Raw genomic sequence first — 25,793 nt, 5'->3', positions numbered from 1 at the left:
CCCCACCCCCCGCCCCAGTTATAATCTGTAGCATCTACTGAGCGCTTACTACGTGTCAGGCCCTGTTCTAAGCTTTTTTGCATATTCATCTAGATGATTATTTAATTCTTACAACAGCCTATGAAATAGGCACTCCTGTCATCCCCATGGTACAGATGAGGAAATTGAGGAACCAAGGATTATACCTATCTCATCCAAAAACACAGAGCTAAGGAGTTGAAACCCAGGCAGTCAGTCTCCAGAGCCAGCTTCCTTAACTGCTATCCCAAACCATAGTTTCTCTTGTTATTTTGCCCCACGACGAGCCTCCCTGTTCTTCCCAAGTCTCCAATCTCCCTCTTCTTCCCAAGAGCAATGTGATCATCCCAGCTCTCCCCCAAGAGGGCTGTGTCCTGGTTTCTAAGACATAAAGGCAGGAAGGGAACCAAGGGGCAGTAAGCAGTAGACAGACAATGCAGTGAAAAAGGACCCTAGGTCCTCAGCTATGGGGGAAAAGTGGATGAAGATACAAGCAAGGCAGGCTGAGCTATACCTAGGAAAAGTTTTGATCCCTAGGTCACACTTTCCAGGAGATCCTGATTCAAAAGCAGATTCTCCCTATGGCTAAAGGGTAAAATCATTATTTTAAATTTACACTGAGAGAACTTCAGGGACAGAACCCAATACCAAAAAAGAAGGATAAGAGAAATAAGGAGTCAAAGAGATTGTGAGTAAAGGTAATTTATTATTATTGTTGTTGTTGTTGTCACTACCAGAGGTGTAACATTCCAAACTCACTCACCCTCATAGTTATCCTGCATTCTCCCAGAATATTTTCCACATCCCTGCCATCTGAGGTTGGGACCACAAATCATGTACCTGGCTGCTAGGAGCTGAGGGGCTTTCTTCAGGCTCCAGGGTTGCTGAAGAGGTCATAGACAGACCTAGTTTGCCTCTCATAGAGAGACGCCAGCACTGTGAGGGGCTGACCGCTGGTCTGTAGCTTCTTCACCTGCTTTTTCTGATCTGATGAGGGGCACCCTCATTTTGGGGATGGAAGAATGAGTTGAAGAGGAAATTAGGTGAGCATTGAATAACTGGGGGCATTGAATATTATCTCCTCTTCCACAAATAAACCTAATGTCCCAAGTAGCAGGCTGATTAGAGGTCCCTCAAGGCCCTATTGAGTCTCCCAAGCTCAGAAGATGTAGCCGGCTGTCCCTGGACTGCTCCATTTTCAACCCTGGCCTCATACGGACACCCGTTACAATCTCCAACTTGGAGAGGCGAAGAGAAAAGGAAAGAAGATGCTGCAAACACAGGCACACCCCAGGCTCCACCACCAGGGCTATTTTGTCTCTGAGGCGCCACCCTTCCTGGCTTTATCATCTCTTTTCCTGGAAGAGCCCTGGCCTCTCCTCCACGTCCTGTAATGGGGCACCAGGGACTTTAACCGCTTTTGCTTCTGTGCCCAGGCCAACTCATTCTCACCTTTATGGTGATGGGACATCCCTGAGGGAGTGAGGGAAAGCCAGAAAGAGAAGGTTAGGGTTCCCAAGGCAAATGTCACAGTGTCACTCAAGGCCATCCTGTTCGTATTCCATAGATAGGGACAAATAAAAGCCACGGACAGGAGATTATTGGGTTTAATGGGAAGTAGCACTGGCCATACGCACCTGTGGCAAGACCATCTATTAAAGTGTGAATTTAGCTTTGGTTCCTCAGTGCTGAAGGGAACTATGAAGCATGGGCAGTGGCCTTCCTGAGGTTCTTGGTTCCCTCATCTCTGGGCAGTGTCGCTGGGTGCTTATTTTTGAAAGCTTTGGTAACTTCCCCCCAGATTCGACTCTGCTGACATCTAAAGTACTTCTGTAGAGTCTGAGGTAGGGAGAAGAAATCCCAATAAAGATTCAATACTCTTTGCAGAATACAAATATGATATTTCTTGCACACCCAAAATTGTGAAATAAAATTAATAACAGTATGCCATCACGGTGTAGAATGGCATTTCTTGCTTGACTGAAACATAAGCATATTTGATAGAAAATTAGTCTGGTTCCCTCTAAAGTCATTCTCCAGAAAGGCATGTACACTTATTTGGATGCGTAGCTATCTCAGAACACCTGGGTCAAGTAGGAGACCTGGGCTCTCTGTCTGCACTCCCACACCCAGGGAGAAGTGGGGGTCTCAGACTTCTGTCATATGAAGAAGACTCACCTGAGCAGCTCATTTAAAATGTATATCTTCAGGTCCAATGCTCAGAGACTCTTACTCAGTCCATCTGTTGTTGGGACCAGGAATCCGTACTTTAAATGAATATTCAGGTAATTTTGATACAGACGCCCAAATCCTACCACACTTTGAGATATATTGGCCCAGGGTCACCTAATTTGGGAGAGAATATCATGAAGACCCCATGGCTGGTGCTCAGCTCTAAGTACGATTTTGACCAAAATGTCACTACAGTTACTGACACCCTCTCTACTGGAAGACTAGAGGCACCATTTGTAACAGTGTTGGGCAAATACAGAAAATATTTAGGATGAGTCGATGTTTTGACTTCTTGTACATGGAAAGTAAATGGTTTTTAACCAAAGAAAGAGAATAGCTCTAAAGAAGTACCATAAGTCGATATATATTAAGTTAGTCTCTTTTCTTGTCTGATTCAAGAGGACTCTGTAATTTCCACTAATTTCCCTTTTTGAACTTCTGGCATGATTCTGAGAGTTCAGTTCTAATGTATTTCCTTGCTTCCTGCTTGGCAGCACCTTATCTTGAAGCTTCCGTTTTCTGTTTTGGAATCTAACAGTGGGAATATCTTCAAAATGAGCCAACTCCAGCGGTGAATTCCCAAAGCAGAAGAAATAATTGCAGATGGGCTGGTAAATTGACAGAGCCCTTCCTGAATGTAGCCAGACTGTTTGCCGTCAGTTGTTAACAGAGAGGGGAAAATACCCCTGGATTTTAGAAAAGCTTCCTTGCTTGTTTTCCTTGGCCATCGTGCTGCTTGTTTTGTAATCAGAAGTTTCCTAAAGGATTATTATTAGCTTTGCTCTCAGTGTCTTATGTAGAAAAATCTGGCCTCGTCACTTTTTGAATAAAAAGATCTGCTGTTTCCCTTGTATATTGTTTTAATTTTTGAACCTGTGAATGTACTATCCAAAAAATCTTCAGTTTAACACCAACACTGTGAATTGGAGCAAGCTTCTTGGCCTCTTTAAGTCTCAGATCTCCCATCTAGAACTAAAGGTGTTTGACTACAGTCCCTGCCGGCTGTAACATACTATGACATAACATGTAAATACAGGAAGAGACTAATTTAAATCCAAGTGTTCTTTATTTTTCCTTGCCGTGACATTTTTAGCTAATAATTAATAATGATACCATATATATTATTGGTATATATGTGTGCCTACTGTGTGTGCACTTTACGTGCATTACTTCATACAAATTTCACAAAATGAAAGGTAGATATTATTAATTCCATTTCCCAGAGGATGAAACACAGACCTCAAAAGGTTAAGTAAATTGCCTATGTGTTTTCAGTTAATACATGGTCAAGCAGGGATTCAAATCCACGCCTGTGTTATTCTAAAGCCCATGTCCTTTGTGTTGATTCCATGCCTGCTCAGATTGAAACCTCAGAAGGTAGATATACCTTAGTTTTTACATTAAAAAAAAAAATGTTATAGCAACCTGCTTGGCTTCCTGTACCTCCAGCCAGCTCGTAAGTTCAGTGTCTTAGGTTGAGTTCCTTCTGAAGCAGACCCGGAGACAAGGACATAGGTGCAAGTCATTTATTTGGGAGGTGATCCCAGGAAGCACTAGTAAGGGAGTAAGGAAGTGAGACAGGGAAAGGGACAAATCTAGTAAAGGGTGTGCTAATCAGCAGGTTACCACTGTGGGAACCAAGACTCAGTCCCACAAGAGAACTCTGGGAGACACCTCAGAGTATCCCCAAGGAGTGGTGAGGGAGCTGAGGGATGCATCTACCGATTCCAGTCCGTCATTGGCTAGGGGCTGATCCTAGGAGGGCATGGTTAATTCTCCTGCTCTTCCAAGTGGATTCCTGAGGCCAGAGAAAGCCCTCCACAAAGAGATGCAGGTGCTTATGGTTGGAAATGACATGATTTGACCTGGGTTTTTAAAGGATGATCTGTATGCTGTATTGGGACAAAATAGGCATGTAAGTTTTCTATCACTGCTGTAACAAATTGCTACAAATCTGATGGTTGAAAACAACCCAGATTTATTATTTCATTGTTTCTGTAGGTCAGAAGTACAGGTTGGCTCAGCTGGTTTCTCTGCTCTGGGTTTCACATTCCCAAAGTCAAGATGTCAGCCAGCTGGGCTCTTCTTGGGAGAGTCTGGGAAAAATCTACTTCCAAGGTCATCCAAATTGTTGGTAGACTCCAGTTCCTTGTGGTTGTCGGACTGGGGTCCCTATTTCCTTGCTGGCTGTCAGCCAGGAGTCATTTTCATCCTCTTCAGGCCATTTTCATTCCCTGGCTTATGGCTCTCTTCGCTGTCCAAAATGGCAGTTTGAGCCCCTCTCCTCAAATCTCTCCAACTTCCCCTTCTGCATCATCGTTCATTGGCCTATGACTTCTGCCACATCTCTCTGCCTTACTCTGCTGCCTCCAATTCTACTACTAAGGGCTCATGTGATTACACTGGGCTCATTCAGATTATCCAGGATAATCTCCCTATTTTAAGGTCAATTCATTAATAACTGAATTCCATCAGCAAAATCCCTTCCCAGCAGTACCTAGATTAGTGTTTGATTGGATAATCAAAGAGGAGATGGGAAGTTGTAGGGGTTGAGGAGGACACATTTAGCATTCTGCCTACCAGAGCAGGCACTTGGTCACAGAGATGCAATCCAGGACCTAGCTGCATGGCTAGCCTAAATTAGTGCTGGTGTGCTAAGGCCAATTCTGTTGTGATGTGCTTTCTGACTTGGTGCTTATTATATCTCCTCTGCTTAGAAGTGGGACTAATTCCCTGAATCCAAGGATGTTCCAGACCTTTAAGTGGGGATTAAATATAAGTGGGGATTAAATGTATACATTATATACATCATCCCACCCATACCCCCTGAGCAGTCATCTTTCCTGAATAACCCAACCCTGTTAGTTTTTATATCACACTTGCTCCTTCACTCTGTGAACTGATATCCCATACATAGACACTTCATTTTGTCAATCCTACTACTTGAATAAAATTATTACTTTTAATCTAGCAACAATCATTAATTGGCCATGTCACACCAGAACTTTAAATATGCCATGTCATTTGATCATCATAACAGCATTAGAAACTAGGTGTTACTATCCCCATTTTACAGATGAGGACCCTGAGGTTTAGAGAGTTTAAATAACTTGGCTGAGATCTCATAGCCTATAAGAGGTAGAACTAGGACCTAACTGACTTCAAAGTCTATGTTCTTGGCTACCACACTGCCTCTGCTATAACTAACTGAACAACTGAACAATTTTAATCCACTGCATGGAATCACTGTCATGCCCCACGACGTCAGGCATAGCCATAGTCACCAGGTGCAAGCTCACCACCAAGGATTTGAAGGAGAAAAAGGAAATTGTGGAGAGGGGGAGAATAAAGGAGCCACACTTGCTAGTGGGAATGCTAATGAGAAAAATAGGAAGCAAGATGTAGGTGAAGAAGAGGAAGAAAGTGATGAGGAAGAGGAAGAGGAGGAGGATGAAAGACATGGTGAAGAAGAGAATGGAGAGGAAGTGAAGAGGCTGAGGCAGCTACATGCAAATGGGCAGTTGAAGATGATGAGGATGAGAATGCTGATACCAAGAGCAGGAGACTGACGAGGAGGACTACACAGCAAAAAAGGAAAAGTTACACTAAAAATAAAAAGAATAGGGCTTCCCCGGTGGCACAGTGGTTAAGAATCCACCTGCCAATGCAGGGGACAGAGGTTCGAGCCCTGGTCCGGGAAGATCCCACATGTCACGGAGCAACTAAGTCTGCGAGCCACAACTACTGAGCCTGAGTGCCGCAACTACTGAAGCCCACGTGCCTAGAGCCTGTGCTCGGAAACAAGAGAAGCCACCGCAATGAGAAGCCCGTGCACTGCAACAAAGAGTAGCCCCCACTGGCTGCAGCTAGAGGAAGCCCATGCATAGCAACAAAGACCCAATGCAGCCAAAAATAAATAAATAAAAATAAAATAAAATAAATAAATTTATTTTAAAAATAAATTAATAAAAGAAAATGAACAAATAATACAATACAATACAAAAAAAGCCACTGTGACCTATTCACCATTCCGTGGCAGAATCTAAACATGGTCACCTTTGGACAGAGTCCCGCCAGTCAGCCCACCTTGGGCAACACGCCCACGGATGACACGTCTTGTCCGTTACCTGACCAAAACCGTAACATGAATTTGAAACAGGGAAGGAAAAAAAGAACCAAAATTTCTAAGGCCCTGCTTTTTTTTCTTCTTTTTTTTTTAAAATGGAAACGTAGTTGACTGTAAGATATTGTGTTAGTTTCAGGTGTACAACATGGTGATCCAACAATTAAGTACATTATGAAATGATCACCACAAGTCCAGTAACTATCTGTCACCATACAAAATCGTTACAGTATTAACTCTCTTCCTTATGGTACATATTACACCTCTGTAACTTACTCATTTTATAACTTGAAGTTTGTATCTCTTAATCCTCTTCACCTATTTCATTTAACCCCCTGCCTCCTTCTCCTCTGGCAACCACCAGTTTGCTCTATGTATCTATAAGTCTGTTTCTTACTATTCTTAAGTTTTGTTTTCTTTGTTCATTTGTTTTGTTTTTTAGATTCCAGGTATAAATGAAATCATGTAGTATTTGTCTTTCTCTGACTTATTTCACTTAGCATAATGCCCTCTAGGCCCATCCATGCTGTCACAAATGGCAAGATTTCATTCTTTTTCATGGGTGAGTAATATTCCATTGTGTGTGTGTGTGTGTGTGTGTGTGTGTGTGTGTGTGTGTGTGTGTGTGTGTGTGTGTGTACTAGGCCTTATCCATTCATCTATCCATGGACATTTACGTTGCTTTTATATCTTGGCTGCTATAAATAATGCTGCAGTGAACATAGGGGTGCATATATCTTTTTAAATTATTGTTTTTGTTTTCTTTGGGTAAATACCCGTAAGTGGAATTGCTGGATCATATGATATTTCTAATGATATTTTTAATTTTTTGAGAAACCTCCATACTGTTTTCTGTAGTGGTTGCACCAATTTACATTCCTAACAACAGTGTATGAGCGTTTCCTTTTCTCCACATCCTCGCCAACATTTGCCATTTGTTTGTTGTCTTTTTGATGATAGCCATTCTGACAGGTGTGAGGTTATGTCTCATTGTGGTTTTGATTTGCATTTCCCTGATGATTAATGGTGTTGACCATCTTTTCATGTGTCTGTTGGCCATCTGCATGTCTTCTTTGGAAAAATGTCTATTCAAGTCCTCTGCCCATTTTTAATTGAATTTTTAAATATTTAGTTGTGTGATTTCTTTATATAATTTGGATATTAACCCCTTATCGAATATATCATTTGCAAATATTTTCTTCCATTCAGTAGGCTGCCTTCTCATTTTGTTGAAGGTTTCTTTCACTGTGCAAAAGTTTTTTAGTTTAATGTAGTTCCATTTGTTTATTTTTGTTTTTGTTGCCCTTGCCTGAGACAGATCCAAAAAACAATATCGCTAACATCAATGTCAAACAGCATACTGTGTATGTTTTCTTCTAGGGGTCTTATGGTTTCAAGTCTTACATTTAAGTCTTTAATCCATTTTGAGTTTTTTTGTATATGTAGTAGGAAAATGGTCTAGTTTGATTCTTTTGCATGTAGCTGTCCAGTTTTCCAGACACCATTTATTAAAGAGGCTGTCTTTTCCCCATTGTGTATTCTTGCCTCCCTTGTCAAAGATTAATTGACCATATTAGCATGGGTTTGTTTATGGACTTCCAGTCCTGTTCCATTGATCTATGTGTCTGTTTTTGTGCCTGCTTATTTTCTTGAAAGCTCTTCAAAAAGGAAAATGTGTTTGTAAATTTCATTTACATTTTGTATTTTTGTACATATTGTTAGGGGTCAGCCATTTCTAATGATCTCAGATGACCAAACCAACCTTCAGAGTGTTTTCTGCCCTACTTCTGACTTTACTTATGGTGTGCCCATGTTTGTTCTAATCTCAAATGAGAAAAAAAATACACTCGTAAAAAGAGCAAAAACAACAAAAAATCTTATTCCAAGCGTTCTAGTAACATCTTTTGTGTTTATATTTAGCTGCACAATAAGTACTTGGTTTGTATAAGATGATTTAAAAGGCCAAAGGTAAAAGCTTCTTTTTTTTTTTTTCCTTTTTTTGGTCTGTGAGGTTGCTGTTTATTTTTTGGCCCGTGTGATGTATGTGTGAAACACTGTTGTCCAACAGTAAATTGGAATTTTATTTCACTGAGTTGTTCTTAAGAAAGAGAAAAAGATGGAATGGCCAGTTCACTGTATGAAGTCATTTTCCAGTACATGATGTTTTCTATAATCCAATTTTACTTACTGTCCATTAGTTGCTGGTGTCCAAATTTGTATTGAAAAATGTGGGTAATTTTGGAAATCATAATGATGTCCTTCTCATAGAGTATTTATTTACTCGTGACAGCCCCAGCCTCCGACTCAGCCTGGCTTTTAGTAAACAATCACAGATACTTGTTGAACGAAAAAATGAATGAAGTCACTTGAAACACGTAAAACATTTGTTAATGTGTCCTCATCATGGGTTTTAGAAAGGTTGGCATCCTAAAAAAAGTGTGTGCACTCTTCTTTCCACTTTAATTTTTCACAATGTAAAGACAGAAAAGCATCTGGGGAAAGCTGCCAGCCTCAGTATCTCCTAATAGTAAATTGAGTGCCAACTTTGAGAAGCTAGGTGAGAGGGTTGATGAGGCTTACTCACACCCCTCGTTGTGCTGACAGCCCTGTGAGCAGTCAGATCGCAGGAGAGCAGGGAGCTCTCCTCTAGGGGCACATTTCCACACTGAAAATAATGAGGCTCAAATATTAGATGCATCACTAAAATGTTTTTTATGTTTAAAGGCATGAAGAAGATATCTCAGTAAAGAGTCACGCTGATTTACAGCATCTGCAAACCCTTTTTAAAATATCTTAAAATTTTACTAGAATATATTGAACCTTCCCAACAAATTCTGGGAAGCTATAACCTTCCTATCAAAACTGGACAGTGCAAGCGCAAAAGTAAGAAACCCGTCTTTTGACATCTAGAAAAAAGAATCCCAATCTGGAAACCCCACCTGAGTCAGCCACCCTGGCGTTGCCTCTGTGTGTCTTGTCTACACACGACAGTCATCTGTGTAAGACACAGGAGTCAGGGTAATAAGCCACATCCCCTTCATCTTGTTTGCCAGTGTTATAGATTGAAAAGTTAATGTTTATGTGGAGCAGAGCATCCATGGTTATGAAATGATAAATCTGACAATGGGGAGCTTGCATGCATTGTCCAGAAAGAAGACTGGAAGAAGATTTGGGGCTGACTTTCAAAATGGAATTTCCTTGCTCTCTGGGTGTTGTCTTCCTTGGCCTTTGATGTTTAGAGGTTCCTTTCGTTGTTCAACAATGTTGATTTTGGAGAGAAAACAGAGTTCAAAAACCCAGGGGTCATGTTCTAGGGAGTGTTACAGGAATACAGAGGGCAGTTTCACGAAGCCAACAAGGCTTCGTCTCTGCTTTTAATAGATAGAAAGAGAGGAAGAGATGAACAATACATTTTTAAGAAGCTCAGCTTTATCTCATAAAAAGATGCCTCCAGTCAGTCTGGATAAAGGTAATTGGCATAGGAGCGTCTTTATGATTCTAAAGAGTGGAATGTTTCCCTTAATTAAGAGAGCCTTGTCTGACTTGAGGAAAATGAAACACTTTCTCAGATATGAGTGGACCATAATCCCCACTAATAAAACACAAATAAGGCGATTGTCTGGAGTGTCAGAAATGAGTCATTTCCCCCTCTTGAAATATTCAGAAACTTGAAGCAAAGCTACATATTTTTTGCATTTTCTTTGTCTAACAGACAATTTTTTTGGTTTATAAAATATAATTTAATTTTATGTTACTCTGCTGTTACATAGGGCATAACATTTTCACAAGGCTTTTTTGGAACTACAGTCAATGATTAGCAACACACAGTAGTGGCCCAACTCTCTAAATAATCACTAGACCACTGGACAACCTCTCACATGTGCACAAATCTGCATGGAAAAGTACTAAAGTTTTAGACTCAGACTTGTGTACTTTAGCTTATTTCCCCTTTTTAGTGTATTAGGAAACGACATGCACTTTAATTTGCCAAAAGCAATGCTTGTATTCTGACAGCAACACGTTACTTCTGTTATATGGTTCAGTGAATGCCAGGACTCCAAAGGCAGCAGGAGTAAGTGAATTTTTCTTGGGAAGGGAAGCTGTCAACTTAAACAGCAGCAAATGAAGAGCAAATAAGGAAACTCTCTGTTGTTATAGATACACAAGACCTCCATCATATATGATACAAGAGGCATCTCAGTTTGTGACCCTCAGCCCAGAAATGTCAAATGCTTTTCCATTCAATCTAATACTTCTGGATTCCTACCAAAAAGGAATACATTAAGAGCATGGAATGTTGCTTACTGAAAGGAAACCCTTGAAGAAGAGTAAGGGAGGGAATGTAGAAATTAAGAAGTTATGTAGAACACTCTTTACATTGTAGTTAATTACATTTTCATATCTTCACATTAATGCAAAACACAGTCACTTACAGAACTGGTTCAGATTACTTAAATACCAGATACATTTTTAGTCCTCTACATAAGCATTTGGAAGTTATGTTTATATGAAATGAAGCTATTAATACTTTCTACAGCAGTAACTGCACACCAGGAAGGCCAAGACAAACACAAATCAAAGAGTTTTCCCAAAGCTGCAATGTGAAAAGACTACAGACAATTGATTCCACACACATGAATGGGCTTCTTTGCTATAGGAAATCCAAATGAAATAAGGAGATGAGTACAGTAAGTCCCCTACATACGAATGAGTTCCGTTCCAAGAGTGCATTCGTAAGTCCAATTATAAGTCCAACAAAGTTAGCCTAGGTACCCAACTTACACAATCGGCTGTATAGTACTGTACTATAATAGGTTTGTAATACTTTTCACACAAATAATACATAAAAAACAAACACAAAAAATAAAGAAAGCATTTTTAATCTTACAGTACAGTACCTTGAAAAGTACAGTAGTTCAGTACAACAGCTAGCATACAAGGGCTGGCAGCGAGTGAACAGGCAAGAAGAGTTACTGACTGGAGGAGGGGGAAGAGGTGGGAGATGGTAGAGCTGAAGGATCGTCAGCAACAGGAGATGGAGGGCAAGCTGCAATTCCACTCACACCTGACATTGATGGCACATATTCTGGTTCCTTGCTGGATTCAATTCCATCTACCCTCTTGAAAAAATGATCCAGTGATATCTGGGTAGTAGCTCTTTTTTTCTCATCATAGATGACACAGTAGCACTGGATTGCATTCTGAACGGCTGCTGTAACCTTCGTGTACCGTTCTACATTCGGGTCCTGTGCCTCAAAAACTAACAGTGCCTCCTCAAGTAAAGAAAACCCCCTTGCCATTTCCTGCATCGTGAATCTCTTCGCTTCTTCACTTACTTCTTCCTCTTGTCTCTCTTCATCCTTCCTCTGGGCCTCCAATTCCTTCAGGTCCTCATTAGTAAGCTCCTCATGTTGCACAACAAGGAAGTTCAATGAAGTTGTCCTTTTGCAGATCTAGCTCTAGCAATGCTTCCATCGTTATCGCTTGGCTCTTCTCAGCAGTACCAGCTACAATAACCACTGCTTTTACGCTTGCTTGCAGACATCCTGGGCTTGAAATAAAGATACTGTACTACTGTACTCTATACAGTACTATACAGTAGAGTACACAAAAGCACAACCATTTGTAGAGGATGCAGGCACATCACAATGTACGCCAGACATGTGAACTAACTTACGTGACTGGACATGCAAACCATGTTCGCATCTTTGAAGGCTCGCAACTTGAAGGTTCGTATGTAAGGGACTTACTGTAAAACGGTTTCTTGAGGGGAAGAAGGACGACACCCTACATGTACTTAGTTTTCTGCCCCTTCTGCCGCATCACATTCTTCTCCTGCACTGTCTGATGTCCATAAAGTTGTCTCTAAGAAACTGCATGTTGAAGGCACTGTCTTTACACGCCTCTTCTTCGTTCAGTGTATCAGGTTCTTCAGTGACGGCATCAAAAGCCATTTTAGCCAGTGTGCAGGCAAGTTCTGGGTTATTAAGGGTCTCCTAGTAAAATACAGAAAAGTTAAGAGCCAGCCCCAGGCAGATGGGGCGTGTGGGATGCACCTCTTTCTTGCTTAAGCCTCTTGGTAAGCTCCTTGGGAATTATCTATCAATTATTTCTGATCATCACCACATGAAACTTCAGCAAGGCACCGGAAGTAATCTCCCTTCATTTTCAGATAGAAGATCTTACTCTCTGGATTAGGTGCAATGGCTATTAAATGCCTATCCAACAAATCCAGGACCGTGGCGCGGATGGACCTCAGTTCGGACTCCACCGTCTCCCGATAGTCCTTAATCAGCTGCAACTTCTGGTCAGAGGTGTAAGTTTCCTGCTGGATGTTCAAGATGATCCTCCAGGCGGACCTGCAGCCCCTGACCACGTTCGTGTAGGCCAGAGACAGGAGGTTGCGCTCCGGCTTGAACAGCGCGGCGCCCCCGGTCCATCACGGCCTTCAACTGCTGGTGACCATATCGTCATAGCGCTCGGCCAGCTCCGCCTTCTGGATCAGCTCTGTCTTCTCCATGGGGCGGGGGGAGAGGAGAGCTAGGGCGAGCCCCACCCACCTGGATCAGGAGGCAGCTGAGGAGGGCCTTCACGTCTCAGTGGCGCGAGTCTCAGCACTTTGACCTGCTTTGGCTTTAGCCGAGGACCCTCTGGTCTCAGCTCAGCCCACCCCACCCCGGTGCCTGCAGAGGGAAGGTCTGCCACTCCAATAGATAATTGGCTAAGGTCTCCACTTTGCTAAATAACTGGGAAGCAGCATGAAATAAAATAAAAATTTGGTCAAATCAGCAAAACAAAACATTCTGGGTATTGCCACAAACTGGCTGTGTGAACTCAAGTAAGGCCGTATCTCTGTGAACTTCAGGTTCATCATCTGTAAAGCAGTATGGTATCTGTAAAATGGGTCTTTCTATACTGTAAAGCGGTGGATTTCTTTTTTTTTAAGTAAAAATAGATGACATAAAAGGAATAAAACACTTGGCGGATATAGTCACTCAGTAAATAGTACCATGTAAAATACTATTAGAAATGCTAATTTTAGACTTAGCTATTCAGAGATGATCAGCCAAAGCTGGCTATGACAGATGGCAACTAAGAATTTGCCTGGTCTTTAGAATGGGAATAAATAATTGTTAGCAATGCCTCAATCCTAAAAAAGAGCCTATCAGCCTGGACAGGTGGGAAATTTCCAGGCTAGTGTCATGAAACCCATTCCTTGAGAAATAGATCCTGGATTGAGTGAAGGAAAATAAATAGGAATGCTGCCCATAGCAAAGCAATAAGGCCCTTCAGAGGCTCTGGAGTAGGTAGATTACATTCTGGAAAATGAAGAAGAGCAGACACTTCACCTTCCTCTGAAATGGGTACCAAGATTTTACAGAGTTCCTAATTGTATAAATGCCACCACAGCAGTGGTTTACAAAATATGTTCTATGGAACACTACTTTCCAGAGATGTGAAAAGAATATCATAAATACGTTTGAAAACACTAAATAATATAGTTCTCTTCTTAAAGAGTCTTAATGCAGGTTAGCATGTTAAAGGCTCTGAGAAGTCCTTCAGAGTAGAACTATGTTCCACATCTGTCTAAGTTGGTATTTTCCCAGTCTACTTGATTATGGATACCTTTTTTCCCTACAATACCATTCTCTGATATATCTCTAACAGTATGAAAATAATATATGCACAAAGTTATTCATTATGGTATAATCTTTAATAGCAAATATTGGGAACAATCTAGGTATAAATGCACAGCGTTTACCTTTTCTCCATAAACTATGTGCGCATAATTAAGACTTACAGAGCCCTAGAGAAAATGACTCACGCACTCCCTGGGAAGCATTCTAACCAACATATATTTGCCTTTCTGTGTGCTGTGTATACAATTTAAATTTCAGTCTCAGAAAAATTGCAAATTACAAAATGTGTGCCAAGGGCTCACTGTGTAGACAAGTGTTTCTATAAGCATTGGTTCTCCTCTAATGGAAAATAGTCCTGTTGATAAAAATAAGGAAAACATTTTGTGCAAGTATAAGTTTCTCCCAGCCTCCTACCTATATAAGCAGAAATGTAAGCTGTTTTCCTATCATCTTTTACATCTATCTTCCAACCTTTGGTGCTGGCTTGGACATTCATTTTCCCTTTTGCAAGTAATCTTGTAAAAGTTCAAGGTAGGAAGAAATTGTATTGAGATTTGTTTTGCGGAGTGATTGGTTCCAAAAGAAATTTGGCTTTGCTTTTGTGAAGTTCAGCATGATATAGTGTGAATGTTTCATAGCTCACTATTTTTAGGACTGTTCTTATTTGTTTAGATGTTCTAAGAATATGAAGCAGAACCTCCCTGTCTTAGAAGAGACTCATTGCGAATAAGCAGCCTCTCCGAAAATGTAAACGTAAAAATTCCGAGGCAAATATGATATACTCCTAGTCTGCTCTGTTTCTGGAGACTTAACAGAATCAAAGAAAGTCCCAACAAGGCAAAATAAACTATAAAGATTATGAGAGGTGGGAGCAAGGAAGAGAATAGAGACCATACGAGGACAAACTGTATAAAAGGGGGTCTCTTCAAAAGCTTGACAGCATACTCTTTTGGTGAGGCTGAGGGGAAGCATTCACTTCCATACATTGCTGGTGTGGATGTGAAACAGTACCCCACTTATAGAAAGGAATTCGGCAATATCTAGCAAAACTACACATGCATTTATTCTTTGACCAAGCAATCCAATTTCTAGGAATTTGTGGTGAAGATACACTCCAACAATATAAAAATATATATGCACAAGATTATTCATTATACTCTAATTTTAGTAACAAACTATTGGGAACAATCTAAATGGACAAAATAGGAGACATTGAATAAACTATGGACCCTCTATACAGTGGAGTGCCATTCAATTACATTGTTAATTTTAAAAAATCAAGGTGCTTATTTTAAAATAAACAGATGCATACCTTATTTATCTTATTTCCCTTTTTTTTAATGCTAAAGGAAGCGTACTATATACTCCTTGAGTGTGCTACCTTTAGTATAAAAATAGGGAAATTAAGTAAATATATATGCATCTGCTTATTTTGCAATAATAAGCACAAGAAGGATAAATCAGAAATTAATGAACTTGATTTTCTCCTTGTGTTAGTGGGAATAGGGTGGAAGAGAAGGTGGCTTCTTTGGCTATATAACTATATATTGTTTTGACATTTGAGCTATATTCATGTTTACACATTAAAATAAAAATAAAATAAAATAAAAAATAAAAATAAACTAACACGAGTAGAAAAAACAAAAATGTAAAATTGAATGCAAACAGGAAATAATTGACCCTAATGATATTGATAACATAAACTCAGAGGAGAAAAAAAGAGCCAATCCAAGTACCAGTGGAGCGTAGTACATGCTCAGCAGATATATTCTACGGACAAAAAGAAATGCAAAAAATTTCTTGAACCTTAGCTTGTAGGGTTTTATTGGTAGTGAAATTGATACACTAATCCTGAAATGGTTTTTCATGTGTTATAGGATTGAGTAAATGAATAAATATATTGATGTTATTGGGAACTAAGATCATCAGTATGGGAAAAGGGAAGTTAAAATATGGATTTGACAACCCTTATATGGTGAGATAGCCATATAAGCTCATTACTTAATAAAATATATCTCCTGGCTCTGTCTGACAGGGCCTAGATTCAGTGGCAATCCTAGTAGAAATATGCACACCTATTGTCAGAACTTAATTTCTCATTACTATTCTCCACTAAAAGGACCAAGTTCTCCTTGGGGAAATGACTGACCCCAGTTCTGGAGCAGGAAAAGCACAAAGTGAGCCTGGAATTTATTGCTGTGCCAGAAATAAGCAAGTGCTCAAAAACTTATGGGAACATATCTAAAGGACATATGAGGCAGCTTGAAATAATCCTCACTGGCCAAATATGGGTCAATTTGAACATGAGAAGAATATTGAGAATAATGAATTATAACACATTGATTACAAAAGAATCCATGAGCCCATAGAGAAAGAAGAAAGAGGAAGCCCTTGTTTACAGAAGAATATCAAAATAAATAAAGAGGAAGTGACAGAACAGGAGAAAAATTGTTTTGCAAGCAATGATTGTAATAGTCAATTCAGGCAAGTATTATTTTTAAGCATTTTGAATACATATAAAAAACTTTTTTTCATAAAAAATAGATTATACTAGATACCAGGGTTGTTTGTTTTTTCTCTTTTTTTTTTTTTTTTTGATGAGGAACCTTATTATTATATCTATTGATAGATCCGGTTGACCATATTTTTACCTATTGATTGACAATCTGACATTATGTGCCTCTTGACGTGATACAGTAGGAAATATACAGCATCATGTATGAAATATCCTTGCCTAAATATATGAACCTGAATCTAGAACAAGCATCTAAATCTGTCAGTTTATAGGAAATACAATCCCATACTCATTAAAATGATAAAACTTGGTAAGTCTGACCTTAGCAAGTTTGGTGAAGATGTGGATCATTGGAAATTCACACCTAGCTGGTGGGAGTGCGCAAATTGGCTGAAGCAGTTTGAATTTGACAGTACTTAAATGATGGGAAAAAAATCACCTTCTTTCAGGCAAGTGTTATTAATGGATGTATAATATTACTATTAGGTAAAGATGGTTGGAGAACAAGGTATTTATACAGTTTCAAGGTAACACCCTAAAGACAACTTATTCATTACAAGTGGGTAAAGGTGCCTTTACAATGGAGAAATCTGACAGATACCACCTTAATCTAGTGATCAAACTTAATGTCACCAATAATGTATCAAATTGAATCATGTGTTTCTTAATATGATACAAGTATCATACTAAGGAAGGATACAAATCATCAATGTGGTATTCTTCTGTGTTGAGCAGTACCCAAGGTAAAGGAGAGCTTTAGTACTTACTTTACAGGGTTGTTGGTTTTAATCCATTTTGAGGATCTTAGATTCTGTATTTTCTTGTCAGTTCAGTAATTAATTTAAGAAAATGGCTTTTATATTTTATTCAATATCTTGGTTGTTTTAACATGGAAAGTCTTTCAACGTTCCTAATTCATCAAATTGCCAGGAATGGAAAACAGCATGGTTTCTTTTGAAAATATCTAACTCTGCACTTACTTATGTGTGTCACTTAGATTAATAGAGCCCTTTTGCCTAGTAATGTGGTACCATGTGGGAAGGGCTATAAAAAATGTTTATACCCTTTTATTCAATAATATGGCTCTTGAGAATTTATTCTAAGGAAATAATTTAACAGTAACAAAACGCTTAGCACAAAACATAATTTGATTTGGACAACCAAATACTGGAAACAACCTAAATGTCTGTGGGGGATATCATTTACTCTGCAACCACTAAAATGCTCATTATGAAGATTGTGGTAACGTGGAAGATGGTTCTGATGATAAATTTTAAAAGTGAACATAAAATTTGCATACATGTCGATTGCAAATTCTAGAAAAATGTATGCACATAATAAGACGGTACACAAAAGATAGTTGTGATAGATTGGTGGAATTATCTTTGATTTTGCTGTTTTAATTTTTTCTTTAACATTTTGATGCATCATTTTAATTTTAATATGCAAAAGAATCTGCCACTCGTCTTTGCCACTTCAAGATGAAAAGAGCCATGTTTGACTATTCTGTTCTTACTGGAGTCTTGGCAGTTTCCTGACATGTAAAATGGGCATACTAATTCCAGTTTAGATGAGATAATATTAAAGAATCTAGCCCAGTAATTGGCACGTAGAAGCTAGTTAATAAACGGTCATTGAGTTTTTTCTCTCATACTTAATCATGGTCAGGTGAGGGGTGGGAGGGATCAGTGCCCCCCTAGAGGTCCAGTGTTGAGGTGGCAGCATCAATCCCTGCAAGAGAAGACCTTGGGAAGGATGGTGGTTCCAGAGAAGACAGCAAGGTGAGAATTCAGGAGCAGATACCTATGTAAGAAATAACTGTTTACCAACTTCTTCCCATGCAAGGTACCCCTTTCCATTGTACTTTGCTTACTCGTACATGAATGAAGGCAGAGGAAAGGAAGCCAAGTTTACTCTTAGCTATTCACTGTGCTGTTTAATCTGCCTCAGTCTTTCTTGTCAGCTCAAACTGGAATGTAGGTCTGAGTTTAAGTCCCTCTTTGGCCACTTACAATGTGACCCTGGGCAAGACACTTGTGTTCTCTGAAACTCAGTTTCTTCATTTTTAAAATGGGGATATTAATCCACACCCCACTTGTCTTTCAAGTGTTTTGTAAGGTCTCTAACCTAAACATAGACAAGTTTTTATTATCACTATGTTGGTAAACTATTTTGAGATATGATACCAGAAGTGTTTGGTTTAGCTCCACTGGCATGTTTCAGTTCAGAATATGGAATTAAAAGGCTTTATCCTCAAAAATGACTTCCATCCTACTTTTATATCCCCATTCTCTACCACCAAGCCCTCAGGAAATGGAAAACTTTTCATGGTTAAAAATAAATCTTGTTGAGTGTTTGACATCCACATGTTCAAACCATATATTGAAAAACTGGATATATTTTTGTTGTCTATATAGAAATTGGGGACATATTGTTGAAGAGAGAGAGGACAACACATTTATCAGCAAATATTGCATCTTTTACAGAATGTCCCAGACAGTAGACAATCCCCAGGGATTGGTGTCTACAAAGAGTATTAAGATGTGGATGAATGAGGCAGTCAAAATGGAGCTCCTACAAGTTTGCATGAGGACAGGTGGATGGTCCAAATGAAAAGATAGGAGGTTGTGAAAACTTGGTGGGTGTAAAAATTGTTACAACATATTCTGGAGGAAACTTTGTCAATAGTTATCAGCCTTTAACCCATTGACCCAGCAATGCCATTTCTCTCTTCAGAAATATCCATGTAACTCCCTCTTGCGAGAGCACCGGAAGCACAACTAACTGCTGAACAATCATTGACAGGAAGACACTGGAACTCACCAAAAAATATACCCCACATCTAAAGGCAAAGGAGAAGCCACAATGAGATGGTAGGAGGGGTGCAATCACAATAAAATCAAATCCCATAACTGCTAGGTGGGTGACTCACAAACTGGAGAACACTTATATCACAGAAGTCCACCCACTGGAGAGAAGGTTCTGAGCCCCATGTTGGGCTTCCCAACCTGGGGGTCTGGCAATGGGAGGAGGAATTCCTAGAGAATCAGACTTTGAAGTCTAGTGAGATTTGACTGCAGGACTTTGACAGGACTGGGGGAAACAGAGACTTCACTCTTGGAGGGCACACACAAATTAGTGTGCACATCGGGACCCAGGGGAAGGAGCAGTGACCCCATAGGAGACTGAACCAGACCTACCTGCTAGTGTCGGAGGGTCTCCTGCAGAGGCAGGGGGTGGCTGTGGCTCACCATGAGGACAAGGACACTGGTGGCAGAAGTTCTGGAAAGTACTCCTTGGCATGAGCCCTCCTGGAGTCCGCCATTAGCCCCCTCAAAGAGCCGGGTAGGCTCCACTGTTGCGTTGCCTCAGCCAAACAACCAACAGGGAGAGGATGCAACCCCACCCATCAGCAGACAAGTGGATTAAAGTTTTGCTGAGCTCTGCCCACCAGAGCAACACCCAGCTCTACCCACCACCAGTCCTTCCCATCAGTGCACAATCCTCTTGGATAGCCTCATCCACCAGAGGGCAGACAGCGGAAGCAAGAAGAACTACAATCCAGCAGCCTGTGGAACAAAAACCACATTCACAGAAAGATAGACAAGATGAAAAGGCAGAGGGCTATGTACCATATGAAGGAACAAGATAAAACCCCAGAAAAACAACTAAAGGAGGTGGAGATAGGCAACCTTCCAGAAAAATAATTCAGAATAATGATAGTGAAGATGATACAGGACCTCGAAAAAGAATGGAGGCAAAGATTGAGAAGATGCAAGAAATGTTTAACAAAGACCTAGAAGAATTCAATAACAAACACCTAGAAGAATTAAAGAAAAAACAAACAGAGATAAACAATACAATAACTGAAATGAAAAATACATTAGAAAGAATCAATAGCAGAATAACTGAGGCAGAAGAATGGGTAAGTGACCTGGAAGACAGAAAGGTGGAATTCACTGCTGCAGAACAGAATAAAGAAAAGAGAATGAAAAGAAATGAAGACAGCCTAAGAGAACTCTGGGACAACATTAAACATAACGACATTCGCATTATAGGGGTCCCAGAAGGAGAAGAGAGAGAGAAGGGACCAGAGAAAATATTTGAAGAGATTAGAGTCAAAAAATTCCCTAACATGGGAAAGGAAATAACCACCCAGGTCCAGGAAGCGCAGAGAGTCCCAGGCAGTATAAACCCAAGGAGAAACACACCGAGACACATAGTAATCAAATTGGCAAAAATTAAAGACAAAGAAAAATTATTGAAAGCAACAAGGGAAAAACGACAAATAACATACAAGGGAACTCCCATAAGGTTAACAGCTGATTCTCAGCAGAAACTCTACAAGCCAGAAGGGAGTGGCATGACATATTTAAAGTGATGAAATGGAAGAACCTACAACGAAGATTACTCTACCCGGCAAGGATCTCATTCAGATTAGATGGAGAAATCAAAAGTTTACAGACAAGCAAAAGCTAAGAGAATTCAGCACCACCAAACCAGCTCTACAACAAATGCTAAAGGATCTTCTCTAAGTGTGAAACACAAGAGAAGAAAAGGACCTACAAAAACAAACCCAAAACAATTAAGAAAATGGTCATAGGAACATACATATCGATAATTACCTTAAACGTGAATGGATTAAGTGCTCCAACCAAAAGACACAGGCTTGCTGAATGGATACAAAAACAAGACCCATATATATGCTGTCTACAAGAGACCCACTTCAGACCTAGGGACACATACAGACTGAAAGTGAGGGGATGGAAAAAGATATTCCATGCAAATGGAAATCAAAAGAAAGCTGGAGTAGCAATTGTCATATCAGACAAAATAGACTTTAAGACAAAGACTATTACAAGAGATAAAGAAGGACACTACATAATGATCAAGGGATCAATCCAAGAAGAAGATATAACAATTGTAAATATATATGCACCCAACATAGGAGCACCTCAATACATAAGGCAACTGCTAACAGCTATAAAAGAGGAAATCGACAGTAACACAATAATAGTGGGGGACTTTAACACCTCACTTACACCAATAGACAGATCATCCAGACAGAAAATTAATAAGGAAACACAAGCTTTAAATGACACAATAGACCAGATACATTTAATTGATATTTATAAGACATTCCATTCAAAAACAGCAGATTACACTTTCTTCTCAAGTGCTCATGGAACATTTTCCAGGATAGATCATATCTTGGGTACAAATCAAGCCTTGGTAAATTTAAGAAAATTGAAATCGTATCAAGTATCTTCTCCGACCACAATGCTATGAGACTAGATATCAATTACAGGAAAAAAATCTGTAAAAACTACAAACACATGGATGCTAAACAATACATTACTAAATAACCAAGAGATCACTGAAGAAATCAAAGAGGAAATTAAAAAGTACCTAGAGACAAATGCCAACAAAAACACGATGATCCAAAAACCTATGGGATGCAGCAAAAGCAGTTCTAAGAGGGAAGTTTATAGCAAGAGAAGCCTACCTCAAGAAACAAGAAAAATTTCAAATAAACAATCTTACCTTACACCCAAAGGAACTAGAGAAAGAAGAACAAACAAAACCCAAAGTAAGTAGAAGGAAAGAAAGCATAAGGATCAGAACAGAAATAAATGAAATAGAAACAAAGAAAACAATAGCAAAGATCAATAAAACTAAAAGCTGGTTCTTTGAGAAGATAAACAAATTGATAAACCATTAGCCAGACTCATCAAGAAAAAGGGGGAGAGGACTCAAATCAATAAAATTAGAAATGAAAAAGGAGAAGTTACAACAGACACAGCAGAAATACAAAGCATCCTAAGAGACTACTATAAGCAACTGTATGCCAATAAAATGGACATCCAGGAAGAAATGGACAAATTCTGAGAAAGATATAACCTTCCAAGACTGAACCAGCAAGATATACAAAGTATGAACAGACCAATCACAAGTAATGAAATTGAAACTGTGATTAAAAATCTTCCAGCAAACAAAAGTCCAGCTGGATGGCTTCACAGGTGAAATCTATCAAACATTTAGAGAAGAGCTAACACCCATCCTTCTCAAACTCTTCCAAAAAATTGCAGAGGAAGGAATACTCCCAAACTCATTCTATGAGGCCACCATCACCCTGATACCAAAACCAGACAAAGATACTACAAAAAGTGAAAATTACAGACCAATATCACTGATGAATATAGATGCAAAAATCCTCAACAAAATACTAGCAAACAGAATCCAACAACACATTAAAAGGATCATACACCATGATCAAGTGGGATTTATCCCAGGGAAGCAAGGATTCTTCAATATACACAAATCAATCAATGTGATATACCATATTAACAAATTGAAGAATAAAAAACATATGATCGTCTCAATAGATGCAGAAAAAGCTTTTGACAAAATTCAACACCCATTTATGATAAAACTTCTCCAGAAAGTGGGCATAGAGGGAAACTACCTCAACATAATAAAGGCTATATACAACAAACCCACAGCAAACATCATTCTCAATGGTGAAAAACTGAAAGCATTTCCTCTAAGATCAGGAACAAGACAAGGATGTCCACTCTCACCACTATTATTCAACATAGTTTTGGAAGTCCTAGCCACGGCAATCAGAGAAGGAAAAGAAATAAAAGGAATACAAATTGGAATTGAAGAAGTAAAAGTGTCACTGTTTGCAGATGCCATGATACTATACACAGAGAATCCTAAAGATGCCACCAGAAAACTACTAGAGCAAATCAATGAATTTGGTAAAGTTGCAGGATACAAAATTACTGCACAGAAATCTCTTGCATTCCTATACACTAATGATGAAAAATCTGAAAGAGAATTTAAGGAAACACTCCCATTTACCATCGCAACAAAAAGAATAAAATACCTAGGAATAAACCTACCTAGGGAGAAAAAAGACCTGTATGCAGAAAACTATAAGCCACTGATGAAAGAAATTAAAGATGATACAAGCAGATGGAGAGATATACCATGTTCTTGGATTGGAAGAATCAATATTGTGAGAATGACTATATTACCCAAAGCAATCTACAGATGCAATGCAATCCCTATCAAATTACCAATGGCATTTTTTACAGAACTAGAACAAAAAATCTTAAAAGTTGTATGGAGACACAAAAGACCCCTAATAGCCAAAGCAGTCTTGAGTGAAAAAAACAGAGCTGGAGGAATCAGGCTCCCGGACTTCAGACTATACTACAAAGCTACAGTAATCAAGACAGTATGGTACTGGCACAAAAACAGAAATATAGATCAATGGAACAGGATAGAAAGCCAAGAGATAAACCCACGCACCTATGGTCAACTAATCTATGACAAAGGAGGCAAGGATATACAGTGGAGAAAAGACAGTCTCTTCAATAAGCGGTGCTGGGAAAACTGGACAGCTACATGTAAAAGAATGAAATTAGAACACTCCCTAACACCATACACAAAAATAAACGCAATTTGGATTAGAGACCTAAATGTAAGACCGGACACTATAAAACTATTAGAGGAAAACATAGGAAGAACACTCTTTGACATAAATCACAGCAAGATCTTTTTTGACCCACCTCCTAGGGTAATGGAAATAAAAACAAAAATAAACAAATGGGACCTAATGAAACTTAAAAGCTTTCGCACAGCAAAGGAAACCATAAACAAGATGAAAAGACAGCCCTCAGACTGGGAGAAAATATTTGCAAATGAATCAATGGACAAAGGATTAATCTCCAAAATATATAAACAGCTCATGCAGCTCAATATTAAAAAAACAAACAACCCAATCTAAAATGGGCAGAAGACCTAAATAGACATTTCTTCAAAGAAGACATACAGATGGCCAAGAAGCACATGAAAAGCTGCTCAACATCACTAATTATTAAAGAAATGTAATTCAAACCTACAATGAGGTATCACCTCACACCAGTTAGAATGGGCATCATCAGAAAATCTACAAACAACAAATGCTGGAGAGGATGTGGAGAAAAGGGAACACTTTTGCACTGTTGGTGGGAATGTAAATTGATACAGCACTATGGAGAACAGTATGGAGGTTCCTTAAAAAACTAAAAATAGAATTACCATAGGACCCAGCAATCCCACTACTGGGCATATACCCAGAGAAAACCATAATTCAAAAAGACACATGCACCCTAATGTTCATTGCAGCACTATTTACAATAGCCAGGACATGCAAGCAACCTAAATGCCCATCAACAGATGAATGGATAAAGAAGATGTGGTACATATATACAATGGAATATTGCTCTGCCATAAAAAGGAATGAAACTGGGTCATTTGTAGAGACGTGGATGGATCTAGAGACTGTTATACAGAGTGAAGGAAGTCAGAAAGAGAAAAACAAATATCATATATTAACGCATATATGTGGAACCTAGATAAATGGTACAGCTGAACCGGTTTTCAGGGCAGAAATAGAGACACAGACATAGAGATCAAATATATGGATACCAAGGGGGGAAAGTGGCCAGGGGGAATGGTGGTGTGATGAATTGGGAGATTGGGATTAACATATATACACTAAGATGTATAAAATGGATAACTAATAAGAACCTGCTGTGTAAAAAAAAAATTTTTAACTTCCAAAAAATAAAAAAGATATACATATAAAAATTTGCTCATTGCAGTACTATTAGTAACAGCAAAAAGAAAAAATCAGAAACAACCTAAACTATGGTACATATAGGTCATCAAAATACTACACCACCACTAAAAATGTTAATATAGACATACAATTTGGTGAACTTGGCTTAGGTCTTCAGCAACTGACTTCTTAATATTGCACCTAAAATTGGACTTACCCACTTAGTCTCTGACCTCACATGTCCAACACAAGTCTTGTCCTGAAGGGACAACACCTTATACCATATATCACAGAGTAGGACACAAGTTCTCTGTGGGCAAGCAGATCCCAAAGAGAAGGGAGGGAGGGACTGAAACACTGTGAGGTCAATTCCTTCTCCTGATCTCTCCAGTGTAAGGAGGTGGACAGTTGCTGAAAGAATTACTCCAGTGAACCTCTCATCATAATAATACAGTAGCCTTTTGCCTGCATCTCTAGTGTAGCACTCATTTCATGCCCTTTCAAGAATAACATCCATTTCATCTATTTTCTACAGCAATTAGCACAGTGGCTGATACAAGGAAAAAAGGCTCCATAACAGCTGGGTGAATTAACTAATAAAAACCATCAAAGATGGGAATAGCAGACCTCATAAAAAGAAAACTATAGCCA

The 25,793-nt window shown here is 39.2% G+C and overlaps 1 protein-coding gene and 1 pseudogene across 2 annotated transcripts in view; one reads left to right on the top strand and one right to left on the bottom strand.

The window, feature by feature from the left end:
* FIRRM (FIGNL1 interacting regulator of recombination and mitosis) overlaps nt 1-25,793 on the top strand; it is a gene marked incomplete at its 5' end in the record, with an annotated part of 325,889 nt that overhangs the window by 222,702 nt on the left and 77,394 nt on the right. The window lies entirely within an intron of this gene.
* On the bottom strand, nt 43-19,696 carry LOC309649225 (14-3-3 protein theta pseudogene; annotated as a pseudogene). Its single transcript has one exon. The product of its transcript is annotated as a 14-3-3 protein theta pseudogene (transcript).

Source organism: Balaenoptera physalus, assembly GCF_965194825.1.
Source record: "Balaenoptera physalus genome assembly, chromosome: 1".
NCBI lineage: Eukaryota > Metazoa > Chordata > Mammalia > Artiodactyla > Balaenopteridae > Balaenoptera > Balaenoptera physalus.
Note: the sequence above shows the minus strand (reverse complement) of the source record. Positions and strands in the feature narration are given on the sequence as shown.